Source organism: Balaenoptera borealis (assembly GCF_965194805.1).
Source record: "Balaenoptera borealis genome assembly, chromosome: 6".
In the NCBI taxonomy this organism is placed as follows: domain Eukaryota; kingdom Metazoa; phylum Chordata; class Mammalia; order Artiodactyla; family Balaenopteridae; genus Balaenoptera; species Balaenoptera borealis.
The window spans coordinates 66,970,715-66,993,505 of NC_138863.1; the positions used below are offsets into that span (position 1 = coordinate 66,970,715).

General features: G+C 35.7%; 1 protein-coding gene across 2 annotated transcripts in view; it reads right to left on the reverse strand.

The window, feature by feature from the left end:
* LOC309630238 (sodium channel protein type 2 subunit alpha) overlaps positions 1-22,791 on the reverse strand; it is a 153,429-nt gene that overhangs the window by 125,763 nt on the left and 4,875 nt on the right. The gene's annotated exons all lie outside the window — the stretch shown is intronic.

Below are 22,791 nucleotides of genomic sequence, written 5' to 3' on the forward strand. Positions count from 1 at the left end.
ACCTTCAGACTGAGAGAAAGTATTTGCAAACCATATATTGGATAAAGGGTTAATATCCAAAATAATATAAAGAACACATACAATTCAATAGCGAAAAATCAAACAATCTGATTTTAAAATGTCAAAGGACATGAATAGGAATTTTTCCAAGGAAGACATCCAAATGGCCAACAGGTACATGAAAAGGTGCTTGACATCACTGATCATCAGGGAAATGTAAATCAAAACCACAATGGGATAACACTCACACCTGTTAGAATAGCTATCATCAAAAAGACAAGAGATAAGTATAGGTGAGGATGTGGAGATAAGGAACCCTCATGCACCATCCATGGGAATGTAAATTGGTGCAGCCACAATAGAAAACAGTATGGAGGTTCCTCAAACAACTAAAAATAGAACTATCATATAGTCTAGCAATCCCACTTCTGGGTATATATCCAAGGACATGAAAACAGAATATTGTAGAGATATGTGCATTCGCTTGTTTATTGCAGCATTGTTCACAATAGCCAAGACACAGAAACAACCTAAGTGTCCATTAGTGAATGAATGGATAAAGGAGATGTTGCATATATCATATATATAATTGAATATTATTCAGCCATGAGAAAGAAGGAAACCCAGCCATCTGTGACAACATGAATGGCTTAGGGGATTCTGTTAAGTGAAGTAAGTCAGACAGAGAAAGACAAATACTGTATGATATCACTTATATGTGGAATCTAAAAAAGCCAAATTCTTAGAAACAGAGAGTAGAATGGTGGTAACCAGGGCCTGGAGGGTGAAGAAAATGGAGAGATGTTGGTCAAAGAGTATAAACTTCCATTTAGAAGATGAACAAGTTCTGGGGATCTAATGTACCGCATTGTAATTACAGTTAATAATAATGTATTATATAGTCAAAAATTGTTAAGGGAGTACATCTTAAATGTTCTCACCACAAAATAGTAATGGTAATTATGTGGCATGATGGAGGTGTTAGCTAACACTACATTAGTAATATTTTGCAATATATGTGTGTATCAAATCGACATGTTGTATAACTTAAAGTTACACAATGTTATATATCAATTATATCACAATAAGATGGGAAAAAATCCTGGTGGTTTATATAAATTAAGATAGTAAATAATTTTGTAACAGTTACAGAATTAAAAGGACAAAATATAAAGTCAATTTTCCTAACTTATTAAAAGAGCAAAATAAAATTAACTATATGTTATCCAAAGCTAAAGATTTGTTTCCACTGAAAACAAAAACAAAACATTCCCAATACATTTGACATTGCAACCATTACTTCTAGTCATCTCTAAACAAGGGAATATATTTAACTTTCTATGATATGGTCACTAAAGATTACACAGTGAGGGTACTGCAATAGTTGAGAAAGAATGGAGTCCTGGGCCAAACAACAGTTTTATCTCATCTGTAAAAATGAAACTTAAACTTCCCTCTTCAGGATTGTTGCAAGAATTAAAGGAATCCACGTGAAGAAAGTTCAGGACACATAGCATACACTGGATCATTATTAAATTTTGAGTATTTTCGGTCTATGATTAATCTAGTATGTTTTAAAAATGTCTTATGTGCCAGGCACTGGACTAGGTGCTTGAGAGATGGAAATGAAGATTAAATTCCTGACTTTGAGAAGCTCACAATCTAGAACAATGGCAAATAAGCAGAGAATAAAGCCCCATGAGAAACATATTAAATGTTACATAAATCAGGAGAAGTCCATCAGCCAGTATTTATGGTATGTTTACTCTCCTGGAAGGCCTCATTTTATAACATTAATATACATTTCACTCTTATTGACATAAATACTGAATGAAAAATCAGGCAGATTGTTCTGGGCATTTGTGTGAATCAGCTCAATAAAAGTAAAAGAGGAAACACACTACCCTTTTAGCATGCTTAAAGGAATACAATTTAAGTTTCTAAGGTTCATTCATTTACTCAACAGTTACTATTTTTGTTACTTCTATATGTCAGCAACCATTCTGAGCACTTGTGATAAATTAGTGCACCAAACAGATAATAATCTTTGCCCATTTGGAGCTTACATTATTGACAAAGGAGATAGAAATTATACAGTGTGCTAGAAGTTGTAAGTTTTAAGAAGGGAAAGGAAGCAAGGAAAGGAAATGAAAGGAAAAAGAGTAAAGCAAAAAGTGAAAAAAAAAAGAAAGTGCAGCAGAGTATGGAGGATCAGAAGAATGGAGTAGGGGAAGGGAGAAGAGATACTAAATTGTATAGTCAGAATAGGCATCATTTAGAGATGCCATTTGAGCACAGATGTGAAGCAGGTGAGGGAGTTAGTCATGCAAATATCTGAGGCAAAAGCCTTCCAGCAAGATAAACTTCCATAAAGATGTGAGTGTTCCTGCAATATTCAAGAAAGAGTAAACGTGAATAAGGGGAAGAGAAATTAGAGATGAGCTCAGAAAAATAATGGAATGGAGACCAGATTCAATCGGAAATTATAAGGTAGTTTTTACTCTGAGAGCAATTGGCATTCCTTAGAGGATTTTGAGCAGAGATGTGGCATAAGCTTACTCCTGTCTGCTGTGTTGAGAATAGAAGGAGAAGGAGTAGAAGAATAAAGTCCAGTTTGAAAAAAAAAATGGTTCTGAAGAACCTAAGGGCAGGACAGGAATAAAGACGCACACGTAGAGAATGGACTTGAGGACACGGGGAGGGGGAAGGGTAAGCTGGGACGAAGTGAGAGAGTGGCATGGACATATATACACTACCAAATGTAAAATAGATAGCTAGTGGGAAGCAGTCGCATAGCACAGGGAGATCAGCTCGGTGCTTTGTGACCACCTAGAGGGGTGGGATAGGGAAGGTGGGAGGGAGATGCAAGAGGGAGGGGATATGGGGATATATGTATACATAGAGCTGACTCACTTTGCTATACAGCAGAAACTAAAACAACATTGTAAAGCAATTATACTCCAATAAAGATGTAAAAAAAAATAAATTAAATAAAATAAAAAATAAAAATAAAAATCTTAAAAAAAAGTCCAGTTTGAAGAAAGTAAGACAGAAATCCAGGAGAGATATGGTGATGGCTTGGACCAGGGTAGTAGCAGTGGAGATGCCAGGATGTAGTCAGTCTCTGGATATATTCTGAAGATGAAATCAACAGGAATTCCTTAGGGACTGGATATGGGATATGCGAGAAAGAGAATACTCAAAGGTAACCCTAAAGTTTTTAACCTGAGGATAAGTAAGACTGGCGTTACCTCCCTAAGAAGCAAGATAGGGAAGGCTGGTGGTAGAGCAGGTTGGTCAAGGAGAGGGAAGTTCAGAAACGTAGTTTAGGGCATGTTAACTTTGAGATATCCACGAAATATCCAAATCTATATGTCAAATATGCAGTGGGACACATAAGTTTTTAGTTCAGCAGAAAACTGGAGGTAAACATTTGGAAGTTATGATTATTTACATAGCGTTTAAAGCTGTGGGACTCAATGAATCACAAGAAAGTGATGAAGATAGAGAAAAAGAGAGAATCAGTGACTGAATCAGGGATACTCGCAAATAATGAACTTTGGAAAGGCAGAGTAAAAAGCAAAGTGATGTGGAGGAGTGAACAATGAGACGGGAAGAACCAAGATCATGTGCTGTCCTGGAATCCAAGGGAAAGAAGTGTATCAAGGGGAATGCAGTTATGCACTGTGTCTAATACTGCAATGTGACCAACTAAGACAAAGACTGAGAATGGACTATTGGACAAGGTGATGGTTATTGGATTCCTATCAAGAATTGTTTTGGTAAAATGGTGAGAGTGATAACTTGACTACAGTGGATTTAGAAGGGAATGGAAGAAGAAAAATGGACACAGAATTCAGAAACACTTTTGATAAGTATTTTTGCAAAGGGGAGGACAGAAATAGAGAAGTAGTTGATGAAGAAAAAAATTTTTAGTATAGGAGCAATAATGAAATGCTTGCATGATGATATAGTAAGGAGCTAAAATTACTGGTGTAGGGGAGAGAGAAAAAAATTGCTGAAGTGATGCCCTTGCATAGTGTAAGAAGGAATAGGATCTAGTGCACAGATGCAGGGATTATCTTAGGTAGAAGCAGGAATAGCTGATTTAAGGGAACAGGTGGGAAGTCAGAGTATGTGGATGCAGAACTTGGTAGGGAAGTGCATTTAGTGATGAAAGTCTTGAAGGAAAAAATATCTTCTGATTGTTTCAAATTTCTTAGTAATGTAGGAAAAAAGACGTTGTCAACTGAGAGTGAAGATGAAGTAGGAAGTATTGGTGGTTTGAGGAGAGAAGAGAGGGTATGAAATCCAAGTCCGGGAAACTGGGACAGTGAGTGGTCCAGGGAATTGTGGTATGATTGCTAGGCAGCATCAAGGGCCCCCTTGAAGTGGGTGCTTGTATCCAGCTACATGGGTGCAGCATGGAGTAAGGGGAGAGTTGGATATAAATAGGATGGGGATTTTGCCAGACAATTATAAAAAGAGGGAGGGGGAGTTTGTTACGAGTGTACGTAAGGAGTGATTATTATGAATGACCATGGAATTTAATCGATTTAATAAAAGGAAAGAGGACATTAAATAAGTGAACAGTGAAAGTGTGATAAGATCAAGGAGTTGGGGTCCCGGTTGGGTTAAAGGATTGTTCAAGCTGGGGTTAAAGATGAAACAAGCCAGAAAGGTAAATGGTACAGGATGCATGCAGTAGAGATTATAGGCAGGTCATAGATACTGGCAAAGAAGAGATCTAAAATAAAACCACAGTGGTGAGGCCCTGAGGAAGGGTAAAGAACACAACCATTGGAGGAAAGGAATTTAAGAAGCTTAGAGACCTAAGTTGGTAATTAGGTTTGCATCTAGATAATGTGTTGAAAGGCTATCTGTAGGCAAACTGAAATTACCAAGATTTTAGGCAGAGGTCACGCTGGAGAGAGTGCCAGTGAGGATGGAGCTAATTTCCTATTTTCAAAGGATTATATACTTGTGCAAACTCCTAAGAAGATGTATATCCACATGTAGAAATATTTTGAATCAATATTTTATCCTGTTTTGGCTTTTAGTTTTGAATAGATTTATGATGCTAAAAAGAGAGAGAAAGAATAAAGCATACACAAAATAAAAACCTCTGAAGAACCTCACTTAGGATAAAGACTATTAATCTATATCCAGTCAGTACGGAGGCACAATGAAAAATACTTTTGTATAAATTGTAACATTTATACATCAAAGGTGAAATATTATCTCCTTGTCAGATGCAAACAGTGAAGAATAGTTTATTTGTATTTTTAACCCACAAAAGAAATACATGATTACTATTAAAAATGCAAACTGAATAAAGGAAAATAAAGTAAAAATAAATATCCTACATACCAATTTTCCCATACAAGTCTTCCCTCAAAATAACCACTGTAAAAAATACCTTGTATAGTCATCCAAAATAGTTCTAAATATATGTAAATATATACCTATATATATGAAATTACAACCCTTTTCTTTTCCTTTCTTTTTTTTCCACAGATGAGATAATGCCATACATATTGTTATGAAACCTGCTTTTTTCACTGCACAATATTGATCATTCACTTTACAGTCTTGACCATTTTTCCATATCAGTATATGAAAGTCTAAAATTATTTTTAATATCTATGGAATAATTATATAGTTGCACTACAACTGATTAAATGTGTTCCTCTTAATGGATATTTAGGTCATCCCCAGGTTTTGCTTTTTACAAACATTGCTGTAATGAATACCATGTGTGAGAATATCTATAAAACCAATTCTTAGAAGTAGAAATGTTGGATCAAAAGATAAGCATCTTTTAAATGTTGGTAAATACTGTCAAGTTTTCTTCCAAAAAGTGCTCATTTCTCTGCACTCTTACTAACACTGGGTACTAGTAAACTTTATAATCTTTATTAATATAATAATATAAAAGATGATTTCTTACAAAGACTATTTTGAGAAAAAAAAGTATAACAGGGGACCCATTCTCATTATATATTAAAATATATTGTAAAGTTTCATATTTAAGTAAAATTAAATAAATTAGTCATTGATATGGAATCAAATGCCCATGACAAGGCTCAAGACTAGATATTAAAACTAACATATAATAACAATGGCTTTTTAAAATAAAGATAAAAGTTATCTTACTGGAAAAGATTGTCATGGAACTACTGACTAATCATTAATTTAAAAAGTAGGATCCCCATACACCATATCAAGTGGGATTTATCCCAGGGATGCAGAGATAGTCCAATATCCACAAATCAATCATTGTCATACACCAAATTAACAAATGAGACTAAAGATAATATGACCATCTCAATAGATGCAGAAAAAGCTTTTCACAAAATTCAACATCCGTGATAAAATCTTTCAACAAAGTAGGTATAGAGGGAAAATATCTCAACGTAATAAGGACCATATATGACTAGTCCACAACTAACATCATACTCAAGGATGAAAAGTTGAAAGCATTTCCCTCTGAGATCAGGAAAAAGACAAGGATGCCCACTTTCACCACTAGCCACAGCAATTGGACAGGGAAAAAATAAATGGACTCCAAATTGGAAAGGAAAAGGTAAAACTATCACTGCTTGCAGATGACATAATACTATACACAGAAAATCCTAAAGATGTCACCAAAAAACTACTGGAACTCATTAATAAATTTAGTAAAGCTGCAGGATACAAAACTAATACACAGGGGCTTCCCTGGTGGCACAGTGGTTGGGAGTCCGCCTGCCAGTGCAGGGGACGCGGGTTCGAGCCCTGGTCTGGGAGGATCCAACAGGCTGCAGAGCGGCTGGGCCCGTGGGCCACAACTACTGAGCCTGCGCATCTGGAGCCTGTGCTCCACAACAGGAGAGGCCGCGATAGTGAGAGGCCCGTGCACCGCGATGTGGAGTGGCCCCCGCTTGCCGCAACTAGAGAAAGCCCTTGTACAGAAACGAAGACCCAACACAGCCAAAAATAAATAAATAAATTAAAAAAAATTAATACACAGAAGTCTGTTGTGTTTCTATACACTAACAACAAAGTATCAGAAAAAGAAATTAAGAAAACAATCCCATTTACGATCACATCAAAAAGAATAAAACACCTAGAAATAAAACTAAGGAGGTAAAAGACCTGTACTCAGAAAACTATTCAATACTGATGAAAGAAACTGAAGACAGCACAGTTGGAAAGATATACCATGCTCATGGATTGAAAAAATTAATATTGTTAAAATGACCATAGTACCCAAAGGTGATCTATTGATTCAATGAAATCCTTTTCAAAATACCAATGTTATTTTTAACAGAACTAGAAAAAATACTCTAAAATTTGTAGGAAACACAAAAGCCCCCAAATAGTCAAAACATTCCTGAGAAAGAAGAACAAAGCTGGAATTATCATGTGCCCTGTTTTCAAACTATACTACAAAGCTACGATCATCAAAACAGTATGGTACTGGCAGAAAAACAGACACATAGCTCAATGGAACAGAATACAGAGTCCAGGAATGAACCTACACTTATATGAGCAATTAGTCTATGATAAAGAAGACAAGAATATACAATGGGGGAAAAGACAATCTCTTCAAAAACTGGTGTTGTGAAAACTGGACAGCTACCTGCAAAGGAATAAAACTGAACTACTTTCACACACCATATATGAAAACAAACTCAAAATGGATTAAAGACTTAAATGGAGGACTTGAAACCATAAAACTTTTACAAGAAAACATAGTCAGTATGTTCTTTGACATCAGTCTTAGCAATATTTGGGGGGGTACGTCTCCTCTGGCAAGGGAAACAAAAGCAAAAATAAACAAATGAGACATAACATAAGACTAAAAAGCTGTTGCACAGTGAAGAAAACTATCAACAAAATGAAAAGGCTACTTGCTGAATGAAAGAAGATATTTGCAAATGACACATTCAGTAGGAGGTTAATATCAAAATATACAAAGAACTCCTACAACTAAACATCAAAAAAATCCAAACTACCCAATTAAAAAGTGGACAGAGGACCTGAATAGACATTTTTCTAAAGAAGACATACAGATGGCCAACAGGCACATGAAAAGATGCTCAACATCACTAATCAACAGGAAAATACAAATCAAAGCCAAAACAAGATGTCATCTCATACCTATCAGATGGGCTATTATCAAAAAGACAACAAATAACAAGTGTTGGTGAGGATGTGAAGAAAAGGGAACACTTGTGCATCATTGGTGAGAATCTAAATTGGTATAGCCACTATAGCAAACAGTACGGAGGTTCCTCAAATAACTAAAAATAAAACTACCATATGATCCAGCAATTTTATTTCTGGGAATCTATCCAAAGAAAACAAAAACACTAACTTGAAAAGATATGTGCACCCCTATGTTCACTACAGCATTATTCACAATAGCTAAAATATGGAAGCAACCTAGGTTTCACTCAATAGATGAATGGATAAAGAATATGTGCCATATATATATATATATATATACACACACACACACACATATATATATTACTAAGCCATATAAAGAATGAAATCTTGCCATTTGCAACAACATGGATGGACCTAGAGGGGTTTATGTTTAGTGAAATAAGTCAGACAGAGAAAGACAAATACTGTATGATTTCATTTATATGTGAAATCTTAAAAACAAAACAACTGAACAAACATAATTAAACAGAAACAGAGTCATAGATACAGAAAACAAGCAGGTGGTTGCCAGAGGGGCTGGGGGGAAGAGAGAAATAGGCAAGGGAGATTAAGAGGTATAAACTTTCAGTTACAAAATAAATGAGTCACAGGTATGAAACGTACAGCATGGGGAATATAGTCAATAATTATGTAATATCTTTGTATGGTGACAGATGGTAACTAGACTTATCATGGTGATCATTCTGAAATATACACAAATAACAAATCACTATGCTGTGTACCAGGAACGAAAATAGTGTTCTAGGTCAATTATACTTCAAAACCAACCAAAACAACAAATAAAAAAACTCAGAGAAAAAGAGATCAGATTTGTGGTTACCAGAGGTAGGGGGTGGAGGGAAGGGAAATTGGATAAAGTAGTCAAAAGGTATGAACTTCCAGTTATAAGATAAATAAGTACTAGAGGTGTGATGTACAACCTGATAAATATAATTAACACAGATGTACCTTATAGATTAAAGTTGTTAAGAAGGTAAATTCGAAGAATTTTAATCCCAAGGAAAAAACTTTATTTCTATTTTTAAATTTTGTATCTATATCAGATGATAGAGGTTCTTTAAACTTACTGTGGTAATCACTGAATGATGTATGTAAGTCAAATCATTATGCTGTACACCTTAAACTTATACTGTGCTGTAAGTCAATTATATCTCAATAAAACTGAAAGAAAAATATAAAGATTACGAAAGAACAAAAAGTGGGATCGCTAGCTCACACTATTTATTGTCATAAGACACTAGATAAGCTGAAACTTAAAAAAAAAAAAAAAACACTTAAAATGCTGAATATTTATATAACCTTCAGATGAGTAGTCTTTCTGTTACTCAACTATGGGAGAGCATCAAAATTTTACACATATATAAATAATGTGTAATATAAGTAAGTATATATATAACATATATAAATAAAGCATATGTATAACTTCTGCATATATAAAATATTAAAAGACACTACAGAGGGGCGGAGTCAAGATGGCAGAGTAGGAGGACATGGAGTTCACGTCTCCTCACAACTAGGGCACCTACTAGGTGCTGGTGGGGGACCTCGGACACCTCAGGGGAAGGGAGGAATCCCCGTGAGACCAGGTCCTCATCTCAGCACCATGACCTGGCTTCACCCAACTGCCTGCAAACTCCAGTGCTGGATGCCTCAGGCCAAACAACCAGCAAGACAGGAACACAGCCCCACTCACCAAAAAAATTAGATGACAAAAAAATATGTTACAGGCGAAGGAGCAAGATAAAAACCTACAAGACTAAATATATGAAGAGGAAATAGGCAACCTACCTGAAAAAGAATGCAGAGTAATGACAGTAAAGATGATCCAAAATCTCAGAAAGAGAATGGAGGCATGGACAGACAAAATACAAGAAATGTTTAACAAGGATCTAGAAGAACTAAAGAACACACAAACAGTGATGAACAACACAATAACTGAAATGAAAAATACACTAAAAGGAATCAATAGCAGAATAACTGAGGCAGAAGAACAAATAAGTGAGCTGGAAGACAGAATGGGGAAATAACTGCCACAGAGCAGAATGAAAAAAAAGAATGAAAAGAAATGAGGACAGTCTCAGAGACCTCTGGGACAACACTAAACAAACCAACATTCAAATTATAGGGGTCCCAGAAGAAAAAGAGAAAAAGAAAGGGTCTGAGAAAATATTTGAAGAGATTATAGATGAAAACTTCCCTAACATGGAAAAGGAAATAGCCACCCAAGTCCAGGAAGTGCAGAGTCCCATACAGGATAAACCCAAGGAGAAACATGCAAAGACACATATTAATCAAACTAACAAAAAATAAATTCAAAGAAAAAATATTAAAAGCATCAAGGGAAAAGCAAAAAATAACATACAAGGGAATCCCCATAAGGTTATCAGCTGATTTTTCAGCAGAAACTCCACAGGCCAGAAGCGAGTGGCAGGATATATTTAACGTAATGAAAGGGGAAAACCTATAACCAAGATTACTCTACCTAGCAAGGATTTCATTCAGATTCAATAGAGAAATCAAAAGCTTTACAGACAAGCAAAAGCTAAGAGAATTCAGCACCACCAAACCAGCTTTACAACAAACGATAAACGAACTTCTCTCAGCAGGAAACACAAGAGAAGGAAAAGACCTACAATAACAAACCCAAAACAATAAAGAAAATGGTAATAGTAACATACATATCGATAATTACCTTAAATGTAAATGGATTAAATGCTCCAACCAAAAGGCACAGACTGGTTGAAAGGATACAAAAAGAAGACCCATATATATGCTGTCTACAAGAGACCCACTTCAGTCCTAGAGACACATAGATACTGAAAGTGAGGGGATGGAAAAAGATATTCCATGCAAATGGAAATCAAAAGAAAGCTGGAGTAGCGATACTCATATCAGATAAACCAGACTTTAAAATAAAGACTGTTGCAAGAGACAAGGAGGGACACTACATAATGATCAAGGGATCAATCCTAGAAGAAGATATAACAATTATAAATATTTATGCACCCAACATAGGAGCACCTCAATACATAAGGTGAATGCTAACAGCCATAAAAGGGGAAATTGATAGTAACACAATAATAGTGGGAGGCTTTAACACCCCACTTACACCACTGGACAGATCATCCAGACAGAAAATAAATAAGGAAACACAGCTTTAAATGACACAATACACCAGATAGATAGACTTAATTTATAGGACATTCCACCTGAAAGCAGCAGAACACACTTTCTTCTCAAGTACATACGGAATATTCTCTATTATAGATCACACATGGGGTCACAAATCAAGACTCGATAAATTTAGGAAAACTGAAATCGTATCAAGCATCTTTTCCAGCCACAACGCTATGAGATTAGAAATCAATTACAGGAAGAAAGCTGTAAAAACACACACACATGGAGGCTAAACAATACGCTACTAAATAACCAAAATATTACTGAAAAAATCAGAGGAAATCAAAACATACATAGAAATAAATGACAACTAAAACACGATGACCCAAAACCTATGGGATGCAGCAAAATAAGTGCAGAGAGGGAATTTTATAGCAATTCAATAGTACCTCAAGAAACAAGAAAATTCTCAAATAAATAACCTAAACTTACACATTAAGCAACTAGAGAAAGAAGAACAAACCAAATCCAAATTTAGAAGGAAATAAATCATAAAAATCAGAGGAGAAATAAATGAAATAGAAATGAAAATTACAATAGCAAAAATCAATGAAACTAAAAGCTGGTTCTTTGAGAAGATAAACAAAATTGATAAACCTTTAGCCAGACTCATCAAGAAAAAAAGGGAAAGGATTCAAATCAATGAAATTACAAATGAAAAGGAGAAATTACAACTGGCACTGCAGAAATACAAAGGATCATAAGAGACTACTACAAGCAGCTATATGCCAATAAAAAGGACAACCTGGAAGAAATGGACAAATTCTTAAAAAGGTACAACCTTCCAAGACTGAACCAGGAAGAAATGGAAAATATAACGAGACCTATCAAGTAATGCAATTGAAACTGTGATGAAAAATCTTCCAACAAACAAAAGCCCAGGACCAGATGGCTTCACAGGTGAATTCTATCAAACATTTAGAGAAGAACTAACACCTATCCTTCTCAAACTCTTCCAAAAAATTGCAGAGGAAGGAACACTTCCAAGGCTCATTCTACGAGGCCACCATCACCCTGATACCAAAACCAGACAAAGAAATCACAAAAAAAGAAAATTACAGACCCATCAGATGCAAAAATCCTCAACAAAATACTAGCAAACAGAATCCAACAACACATTAAAAGGATCATACACCATGATCAAGTGGCCTTTATCTCAGGGATGCAAGGATTCTTCAATATACACAAATCAATCAATGTAATATACCATATTAACAAATTAAAGAAGAAAAACCATATGATCATCTCAAAAGACGCAGAAAAAGCTTTTGACAAAATTCAACAGCCATTTATCATAAAAACTCTCCAGAAAGTAGGCATAGAGGGAACTTACCTCAACATAATAAAGGCCATATACAACAAACTCACAGCAAACATTCTCAATGGTGAAAAACTGAAAGCATTTCCTCTAAGATCAGGAATAAAACAAGGATGCCCACCTTCACTACTATTATTCAACATGGTTTTGGAAGTCCTAGCCATAGCAATCAGAGAAGAAAAAGAAATAAAAGGAATCCAAATTGGAAAAGAAGTAAAACTGTCACTGTTTGCAGATGACATGATACTGTACATAGAGAATCCTAAAGATGCTACCAGAAAACTACTAGAGCTAACCAATGAATTTGGTAAAGTTGCAGGATACAAAATTAATGCACAGGAATCTCTTGCATTCCTATACACTAATGATGAAAAATCTGAAAGTGAAATTAAGGAAACACTCCCATTTACCATTGCAACAAAAAGAATAAAATACCTAGGAATAAACCTACCTAAGGAGACAAAAGACCTGTATGCAAAAAACTATAAGACACTGATGAAAGAAATCAAAGATTATACAAACAGATGGAGAGATACACCATGTTCATTGATCAGAAGAATCAACATTGTGAAAATGACTATACTACCCAAAGCAACCTACAGATTCAATGCAATCCCTGTCAAACTACCAATGGCATTTTTCCCAGAACTACAACAAAAAATTTCACAATTTGTATGGAAACACAAAAGACCCCGAATAGCCAATACAATCTTGAGAAAGAAAAATGGAGCTGGAGGAATCAGGCTCCCTGACTTCAGACTATACTACACAGCTGCAGTAGTCAAGACAGTATGGTACTGGCACAAAAACAGAAATATAGATCAATGGTACAGGATAGAAAGCCCAGAGATAAACCCATGCATCTATGGTCACCTAATCTATGACAAAGGAGGCAAGAATATACAATGGAGAAAAGACAGGCTCTTCAGTAAGTGGTGCTGGGAAAACTGGACAGCTACATGTGAAAGAATGAAATTAGAACACTCCCTAACACCATACACAAAAATAAGCTCCAAATGGATTAAAGACCTAAATGTAAGACTAGACACCATAAAACTCTTAGAGGAAAACATAGGAAGAACACTCTTTGACATAAATCACAGTAAGCTCTTTTTTGATCCACCTCATAGCGTAATGAAAATAAAAACAACCATAAACAAATGGGACCTAATTAAACTTAGAAGCTTCTGCACAGCAAAGAAAACCATAAACAAGACAAAAAGACAACCCTCAGAATGGGAGAAAATATTTGCAAATGAAGCAACTGACAAAGGATTAATCTCCAAAATATACAAGGAGCTCATGCAGCTCAATATCAAAAACAAACAAACAAACAAACAAGGACCCAATTAAAAAATGGGAAGAAGACCTAAATAGACATTTGTCCAAAGAAGACATACAGATGGCCAAGAGGTATAGGAAAAGATGCTCAACATCACTAATTATTAGAGAAATGCAAATCAAAACTACAATGAGGTATCACCTCACACCGGTCAGAATGGCCATCAAAAAATCTACAAACAATAAGGGCTGGAGAGGGTGTGGAGAAAAGGGAACCCTCTTGCACTGTTGGTGGGACTGTAAATTGATACAGCCACTATGCAGAACAGTATAGATGCCCTTTAAAAAACTAAAAATAGAACTACCTTATGACCCAGCAATCCCACTACTGGGCATATACCCTGAGAAAAACCATAATTCAAAATGATACATGTACCACAATGTTCATTGCAGCACTATTTACAATAGCCAGGGCATGGAAGCAACCTAAATGTCCATCGATGAATGGATAAAGATGTGGTACATAAATACAATGGAATATTACTCAGCCATAAAAAGGAATGAAATGGGGTCATTTATAGAGATGTGGATGGACCTAGAGTCTGTCATACAGAGTGAAGTAAGCCAGAAAGAGAAAAACAAATATTGTATATTAATGCATATATGTGGAATCTAGAAAAAATGGTACAGATGAAGCTATTGGCAGGGCACAAATAGAGATGCAGACGTAGAGAATGGACATGTGGACACAGGGGGAAAGGAGAATGAACTGGAAGATTGGGACTGACATATATACACTACCATGTGTAAAACAGATAGCTAGTGGGAACCTGCTGTATAGCGCAGGGACCTCAGCTTGGTGTTCTGTGATGACCTAGAAGGGTGGGATGGGGCGGGGGGTGATGGTGGGAGGGAGGTCCAAGGGAAGGGAGATATATGTATACAGCTGATTCACTTCGTTGTACAGCAGAAACTAACACAACATTGTAAAGCAACTATACCCCAATAAAAATAAATAAATAAAAGGCACTATGAATTGGAAAACAATTGCTATGACAGAGAATTTGTTTTTAAATGGTGTAGTTAAAACACATTAAAAATCGTCATATAAATCAGTAAATATCATCACAATAAGACAAACTGGACAGGAATTCCCTGGCAGTCCAGTGGTTAGGACTTCGCACTCTCACTGCCAAGGGCCCGGGTTCAATCCCTGGCTGGGTAACTAAAATCCCACAAGCCATGCGGTATGGCCAAAAAAAAAAAAAAAAAAAAAAAAAAGAAAGACAAACTGGGTGACAGATATGAGAAAACAATTCATAAAAGAAAGACACAAAGTCTCATTTTTTAAAAAATCAGGCAAAATTTTTAACTTCACTCTCAATTTAGCAAAGGGGTTATATTTTCAACTACCAAATTTGAAAAAAAATTAATGCTTCAACCCAGTATTAGCATGCTTACAGAGAAATTGGCATTTGTATGCAACGCTTATGGAAAATGTAAATCACACAAATTTTCTATGTGGCAATTACACATATAGAACCTTGAAAATGTGCATATCATTTAATCAAGCAATTCAAGATCTAGAAATTTATCATAAGAACACAATAAAAATGTATATAAAATTTTAGCTTACATACTGCTTGTTGAAATATTTGTCACAATGGAATATTGAAAAAATCCAAGTGCTCAACAACAGGATTTTTGCTAAAAATTTGGTGTTGTCCTATGATAGAATAATATGCAGGCATAAAAATGACTGCATACAAGAACAAAGAAAACAAAAAGCAGTTTTTTAAAAAGGGAGTACAGCATGAGCACATGTTTATAAAAGAACTAACCAAGTAACTAATAAAAATATTTATGGTATAAAATGTAGGAATAAATTATATGTCCTTTAGTTTTTTCATGTGTGTTTTCTAAATGGACTGTAATAAGCATATATTCGCTTTCTGGTAAAGGAAAAGTCAAATTAGTTTAAATTTAATGGGAGGAAGAAATGGACACTGTGGTCCAGTAGAAGTTTCACTGAAACCACACACAAAAACAGAAACTGTGCAATTAGTGCTGCATCGATAGTTTTAAGAAACTAAAAGTTTGAGTCCTTGAGTCTTTTGTCGACTTGGGACTGCTCATGAAATTGGGATTTCCCCTGAAGTCTTCTTCCACTCTCACTGAAATCCCACAGAAAAATTTAACCCTGGCTCTTTCATCTCTAGCTCCACCACCCAGAGTCAGGTTTACTATGTATATTCACAAGATTCCGTGAACTCTGCTCATACATCTCCATCACCACTGCTACCAGCTAGTCTAAACCAGCATTGCCTCTCACCTGGAGAGAAAACTATCTCATTAAGGATTTCTCTAATTTCATTCCTGTTTCCCTATAATCCATTCTCCACAAAGAGCCAGAATGATCATTTAAAAGCACAAATCAGATTATGTCAGTTTCTACTGAAATCCTACTGATGGCTTCTAGTTGCACTTCAAATAATAATTAAACCTTTAAAATAATTTACAAATTCCTATAAGGTTTGGCCTCTCTTTCCTTAGGGTATTTGCACTCACAATTCCTTCTCTTTGAAACACACAGCCCTGGATCTTCTCCTGGCTGAAAATTTATTTCAACTCAAATGCCACCTCCTCAGTGATGCCTTCCTTAACCAGCCAAAGCTAATTGTCCTCCCCTCTTGCAACCATGTCCTTTTTTCATATTGTTCTATTTACTGTTGTTCATTGCATTTATTACTCAGAAATTACTTTGTTCATTTACTTTTTAAAATAATTTATTTTCTTTATCAACTGGAATTTGATGACAGAAGTATTGTGTAGTTCTCCATTGTATCTCAAGTCTCTAGATCTTTGCCTGGAAAAGAGCAGGTGATTCACTGGAGACATATAAATTATAGGAAATTGCCTTTATCAAAGAGAGATGAAAAGAATTACCAAACTTCCCAGCAAATTTGAAGCCACTTCCACAATTCTATTATAAAACATTTGGTGTTTTTCCAATTTTCGGTTTACTCTAATTGTGTAAAAAAGGTTGAATTCACCCAGTGCCCAGATCTTGGTTTCCAATACCACCCTCCAATAAAAAGCACCAGTGCTCCTTACAGATATGGCTGATTATAAGACTAGGGCAGGGAATATACAAGATGAGCCTGAAACATCTTGTAGTGCTAGAACTTTTCCATCTACTTTTCTTCAAAATTTTATAGTGGGTCTACCTTCTGTAAAAGAAAGTAGATTACAGCTATTACAATGTTTGTGGTGGAAATGTGGACTGCTGACTATTTGGACTATTGGGTTGGCCAAAAAATTCATGCGGTTTTAAGAAAAAATAAAAGACACATTTTTTGTTTTCACCAAGAACTTTACTGAACAATGTATTCACTAACCAAATGAACTTTTTGGCCAACCCAATATGATCAAAGGGGCGGAAATGTCAAACAGGATGTTTGACCTACCTACACAAACTCATGTGTAGATAAAGACAAATATATCCAGATGTTCAGGGCAGCATTCTTTATAATAGTAAAAAAAAAAAAAAAGTGGTAATAACCCTAAATATCCATTGTTATGGAATTGTTAATCATTTGTGATACATTCCTAGTTTATAGTTTAATGTAATATCACCAGGAAAAATTTATACTTTTGATTTGCAAAGTCACCTCCACCTCTGCTTCCACCCACTCGAATTTCTCTAAACCCAAATGCAATAAGGCAGAGAACACACTAATGTGTAAATATTATAGGGAGATAAGCGAACAGCTTTTACTTTTGAGTTTTAATATGATTTCACTTCATGTTCTTGATGCAGGCCATCTTTTCCTACATAGAAATAATATTTCGGTAGGCACTACTATATAGCTAATGGTATTCATCATTATCATTGAAATGTATATAAAATTCTAATGCTCTTAAAATCAGTATAATATGAAATTACATTTTGATGATTAAAAGCTTAGTTGCCTTCATTGGAATGATGACCTTTCTTCTTTTTTGAATCCTAAAGCAAGAACTTTTCCCAACATAGCAAATAATTTTTTTCATAAATCTTACTTTGTTATATTTAAACATTAGAGAAAATCATGTTAAACTTGTATTCTAGACATAAGACATGTGAAGTAGGTACCGGCAAAATCCAAATCCACAGTATTTTAAAATACAAAATTTATATTAAAATCACTTGAATTATTTTCCAAATTGGTTTACCTTTGAAATAAACTTGTTTGTAACCATCATCAGTATTTAAAGCACACTGAGCAAATTGCATTAATAATTTATAGAGCAAAAGGTGATACAAATAGGAAAAGTAGTGGGGTTTTCTTTTTTTTTTTTTTTCTATTGGAAGCATCTGAAAGTGATATGAAGTTGATATTAAAAGTATTTGTGAACTTTGTTAGAAAAGTTTTTTTCAATAGAAATTTTAGAAGATCTTGATGTGTACCTTTTAGCATGTTTGCTTAGAACAGAAATCTGAAAAATATTATTCTAAGAGCTGCCTTGTGTTTCCTATGACTTATTATAAAATTACAACATTATAAAATAAGTATTTTTCAAAGGAATTAACAACAGACCAAAGATAGAATTCAATCCCTTGAAAGTACACTGAGTTGAGAAGTGATGACCTAGTATAACTGTGCAGGACCCTATGGGGCCTTCCCGGGACAGACCACCACCCCGCTTATGATGTCTTACACCTGCCTCTTGCCTGTAGAAAAACTTCAGCCAAAGAATAAATTTAATCAGAGAAGTAAGAAAATGCAGAAAGAAAGGAAAACTGTCAAGCAAGACAAAATAATATCAGTTTAGCCATTAAACAAAGTCAAGGAAGGACCTTTAGTTTTTCCTCAAGAGCTAGAGATAATATTCTGAGCCATGTCCTTTGAGCTATTTTGCAGATACTGAAAACCTCACCAGGTGGAAGAAGTTGACTGTTTGCTGACCACAACCCCATAGACCCCAGACCGGTTGGAACCAGAAGGACTAGCTGACCAGAAATCTGTGGCTCAGATCACAAGCAAGACATGATGGCCACTTGGAACCACATGATCAAGATAATCATCTCTAAAAATAAGAGATTACCCCCTTCCCAGGAGGTAACCCTTTCCTCTTTTCCCTATATAATCTCTGAGCAAAACCTGGGGATTTGGGGAATTGGTTTTTGAGACAAGAGTCCACCTTCTCCCCAGGATTGATGGTTTCCTCAATAGTTACCTTTCATTTTACCCAATACTTGTCTCTCAGTATTGGATTCTTCAGCGACAAGCAGCCCAACCTGAGTTTGGTAACACTAGGTTTGCTGCTGCATAGTTAGCACTTTCCTCAGAACCTCTACTGCCAAGCATTGTCCATGACAATGGGTGTTAATGGAATTGAACTTGAATTAGTGTTCCCATTTCAAATCATCAATTATCCCATCTGTGCCCCCCAAACTGCCCATGCTGCTGGTCAAGAAAATATGGAGACAAATAAACATCAAGTTCTGAAATGGATAAGGGTTAAGAGTTCCACAGCTGGCAATAATAACCCCAATTTTTTTTAATAACAAAAGAATAAAAGCAAACACAAATAAAATTTAATTCTGTCTTAATATTTTAATAATTGCAAATTTGAGGCTAGACTATGATACTCTCATTTATAAAGCTTAGAAGCTGAATGGGGTAGTTAGGAACATATCTAAAGGTGACCCCTGAAAGAAGAAGACAGGAGGGAAGAAAAGAACACGGAGGGGCAGGGGTGAAATCTGCTTTACAGTGTTGCCCAAGGTCAGCCCTGAGGGAAGGGAAGTCATCTGTGTCTGTACTGTCACCTAAATGTCTGCTTCTGTTCTCACTATGGCCTGTCAGGCTCACCGTATAATTCAATAGAGTCAGGTCTTAAAACAAGGAAGTAATATTCTACCCAAGCAATTCTAAACTGAACTGGATTAATCTGACCCGAGAAAGCAGCTCTTTCAGAGGCTTCAGTGTGAAGGATGGGATTCTTCATCATGTCTGTGCCTTCTTCAAGGCTTCACATTCCTGTCCCATGGCACGTGATTGCAATGGAATGCCTAGAAGAGATGGGCTCTAGGAAAGATGTGAGAGGATTCTGGAACTGTCAATAGAAAGGGAGAAAGAAAGAACTTCTTTATAAAGGAGGTTAGTTCGCCCTAAGGGAAGGAAACGTAATTAAATTGACTTTCTTTTCTCTTTACACACACCCTTGTGAAAGTGCTTATGAAATGGAGGAAGGAAAAGGCAAGAGCTTGAATATTTAATGCAGATGCTGGCAAACCAGCCCTTACTAATCAAACTAACTAGATACATATAATAGATATGTGTTGGTCTAATCTTATGCATGTTCAAAATAGAACCTGTTTTTAAACAGGTCATTCCGACTAAGAAACAGATAACTGAAGCAGGTACAATAAGCTCACTGTGAAACAATGTTATTAGTTGCCAAATCAAGAATTAATGTGACTAAAATATTCTCTGATGGAAAGTGTTTTGATACTGAGGATTACTTATTTCTTCCAGAAAGTCCATATGCCACAAATAGCCTTTTCTGAGGAACTAACTGATTTAAATAGAAGAGATATTTTATCTTACAGACAAGGATTTAATTTCCAAGAACAGGGCACCTAAAGTGAGCTATATTAGCTTTCCTTTATAGCGTCTCCTACCCCTTCTTCCGGTCTTAAAGAAAAAAACATTCCTGAACCTTCCCTGTCTTGTCTCCTGTAGGAATTTTATTTATTTTTTTGTTTCTTCTTTCTTCACTTTTTCTCTACTGACTTTATATCCTTACTCTGTGAAGGGGCTGAGGTTTCTCTAACCCTAACTAAAATCGAACCTTACCCCTCAAGATTAAAAAATGTTATCTTTATTTCCTTTCACTGATAAATGTCTTAAAATCTAAAATCACTCTTCAGCTTTCTTGTTTCCCATTTAGTCCTCAGTCCAAGCCCATGTCTATGCGAATCTACTAAATCTCTTCTTTTAAAATCCATCCATGACCTAATAATAACAAAGTCCATCAGCTCCTACCCTATTCTCTTATTAATCACTTTATGGGTTTGCTATTGGTAGTCAGTTTAACTGCTTTGTCTCCTATGACACTGTTATTACTCTAATTTATCCCATTATTTTTTACAATCAATTAATATCCTCTCTAAACTTGTTTTACTCCACCTACTCTTAAAGCTATATCCCAGTCATCTTCACTCCACTTTTATTCCCTATTGATGTTCATTTATGTGTGACCTAATTCTTTCCACAGCTTCATACATCCATATATCCATCTTTACCTTCTAATCTGATACTTGGATGTAAAATTTTCACCTTCTTCCAGAACATCTGTATGTGAGAGTATGTGTTAGTAAATAAAAGCATAACATCAAAAGCCAGATTCATTATTCTTACTTTTGCTGCCCCAGGGGAAAAAAATACAACACCCTCATGCTTCAACAGATTGGACTATTTACCATTCTTTATAATTTCCCTATATAATGTCTAATAGTTCACTATTTCTTTGTATTTGCCTGCCTCACCTTTGTGCCTGGAAAGAACAACTTTATATTTTTATTTAATTATACCCAACTCACTCTTGAAGATATAATTTAACTATCATATCCCCTTAACATCATTTTCTCTGGGCTCTAAGTTCCTCATGGACAGAAATTGTGACTGTTGGCTTATTCTGAATCTCAGGATGTACACAGTGCCTGGTACCAGATAGGTGCTCATATACCTGTCCCATTCACTTTCCCACCCTTCTTCATTCTTCATTCTGATGTTTATAATATTTTGAGCTATAGTACTATCTGTACATGCACATTTCCATGTTAAACTCCATGAGATAAACTATGTACCTTTGTTTATATCTCAATCCGTACCATGGACAGTTCTTGGTAGGTCTGTGGTACTCTGTAAATGTTGTATGTAAAAGTGACACATTTTAATCTCTTTTTTCCCCTCAAGATACTGAAGAAGTAGGGTGCAGCCTGTGCACAGGAGGTTGAAAACAAAGGAAGGCGAGGGCATGAGAGGATGTTCTTGTAGGGGTCGGCCGACCATATTTATAGTCTGTTCTATTAGGTAGGAGGAACAGAGTTGGGAGCTAGTATGTGACCATCCATATCATTCATGGGCGTAGAGTAGAATAACATACCTCATCGAATGGGGAAAGAAGAATACTAAGAAACAGAGACTCTCCATAGTTGTTTTAGTTTTCTTGGATGCCTTGTCAAGAGCCCTGAGAAAATTGAACACTGTATATAATATACCATTGAGCACAAAATTTGCCCAGACACACACACACACACATATACACAGAGTCAATAGCAGCACACCTGGTATATGCCATTTGGATATGTTCACACTAGAGGTAAATTGTGTTACTGCTATGAAAGATTGAACACTGTCGGTCAATCAGCGTTCTAGTCTTGCCTCTGATTCTAGTTATGTGGCTCTGGGAATTTCACTTAATCTCTCAGCCAGAAGTGTTTTTAGTTAAATAATGAGATAGATAAATGTTAATAATCTGTGTTCCTAAAATTTTTTCATGTATATAGAATCGTACGGAACTTAAATCTCTTTATAGATCCCAAATGTCAAAGAATGAATTTTTTTTTCTCGGTGGTTTGAACCATTCTGTAAAATCATTCTCCATAGCTTTCACAACCTCTGACACAGCACAACTACCAGTTTACAGAAAAAATGATGAGTAAGAGAAACATCCTTCTGCACCCTCCACCTGCCACCTCCACCACCGGCACCACACACATCCATACAGACACACTGCTCTTTCGA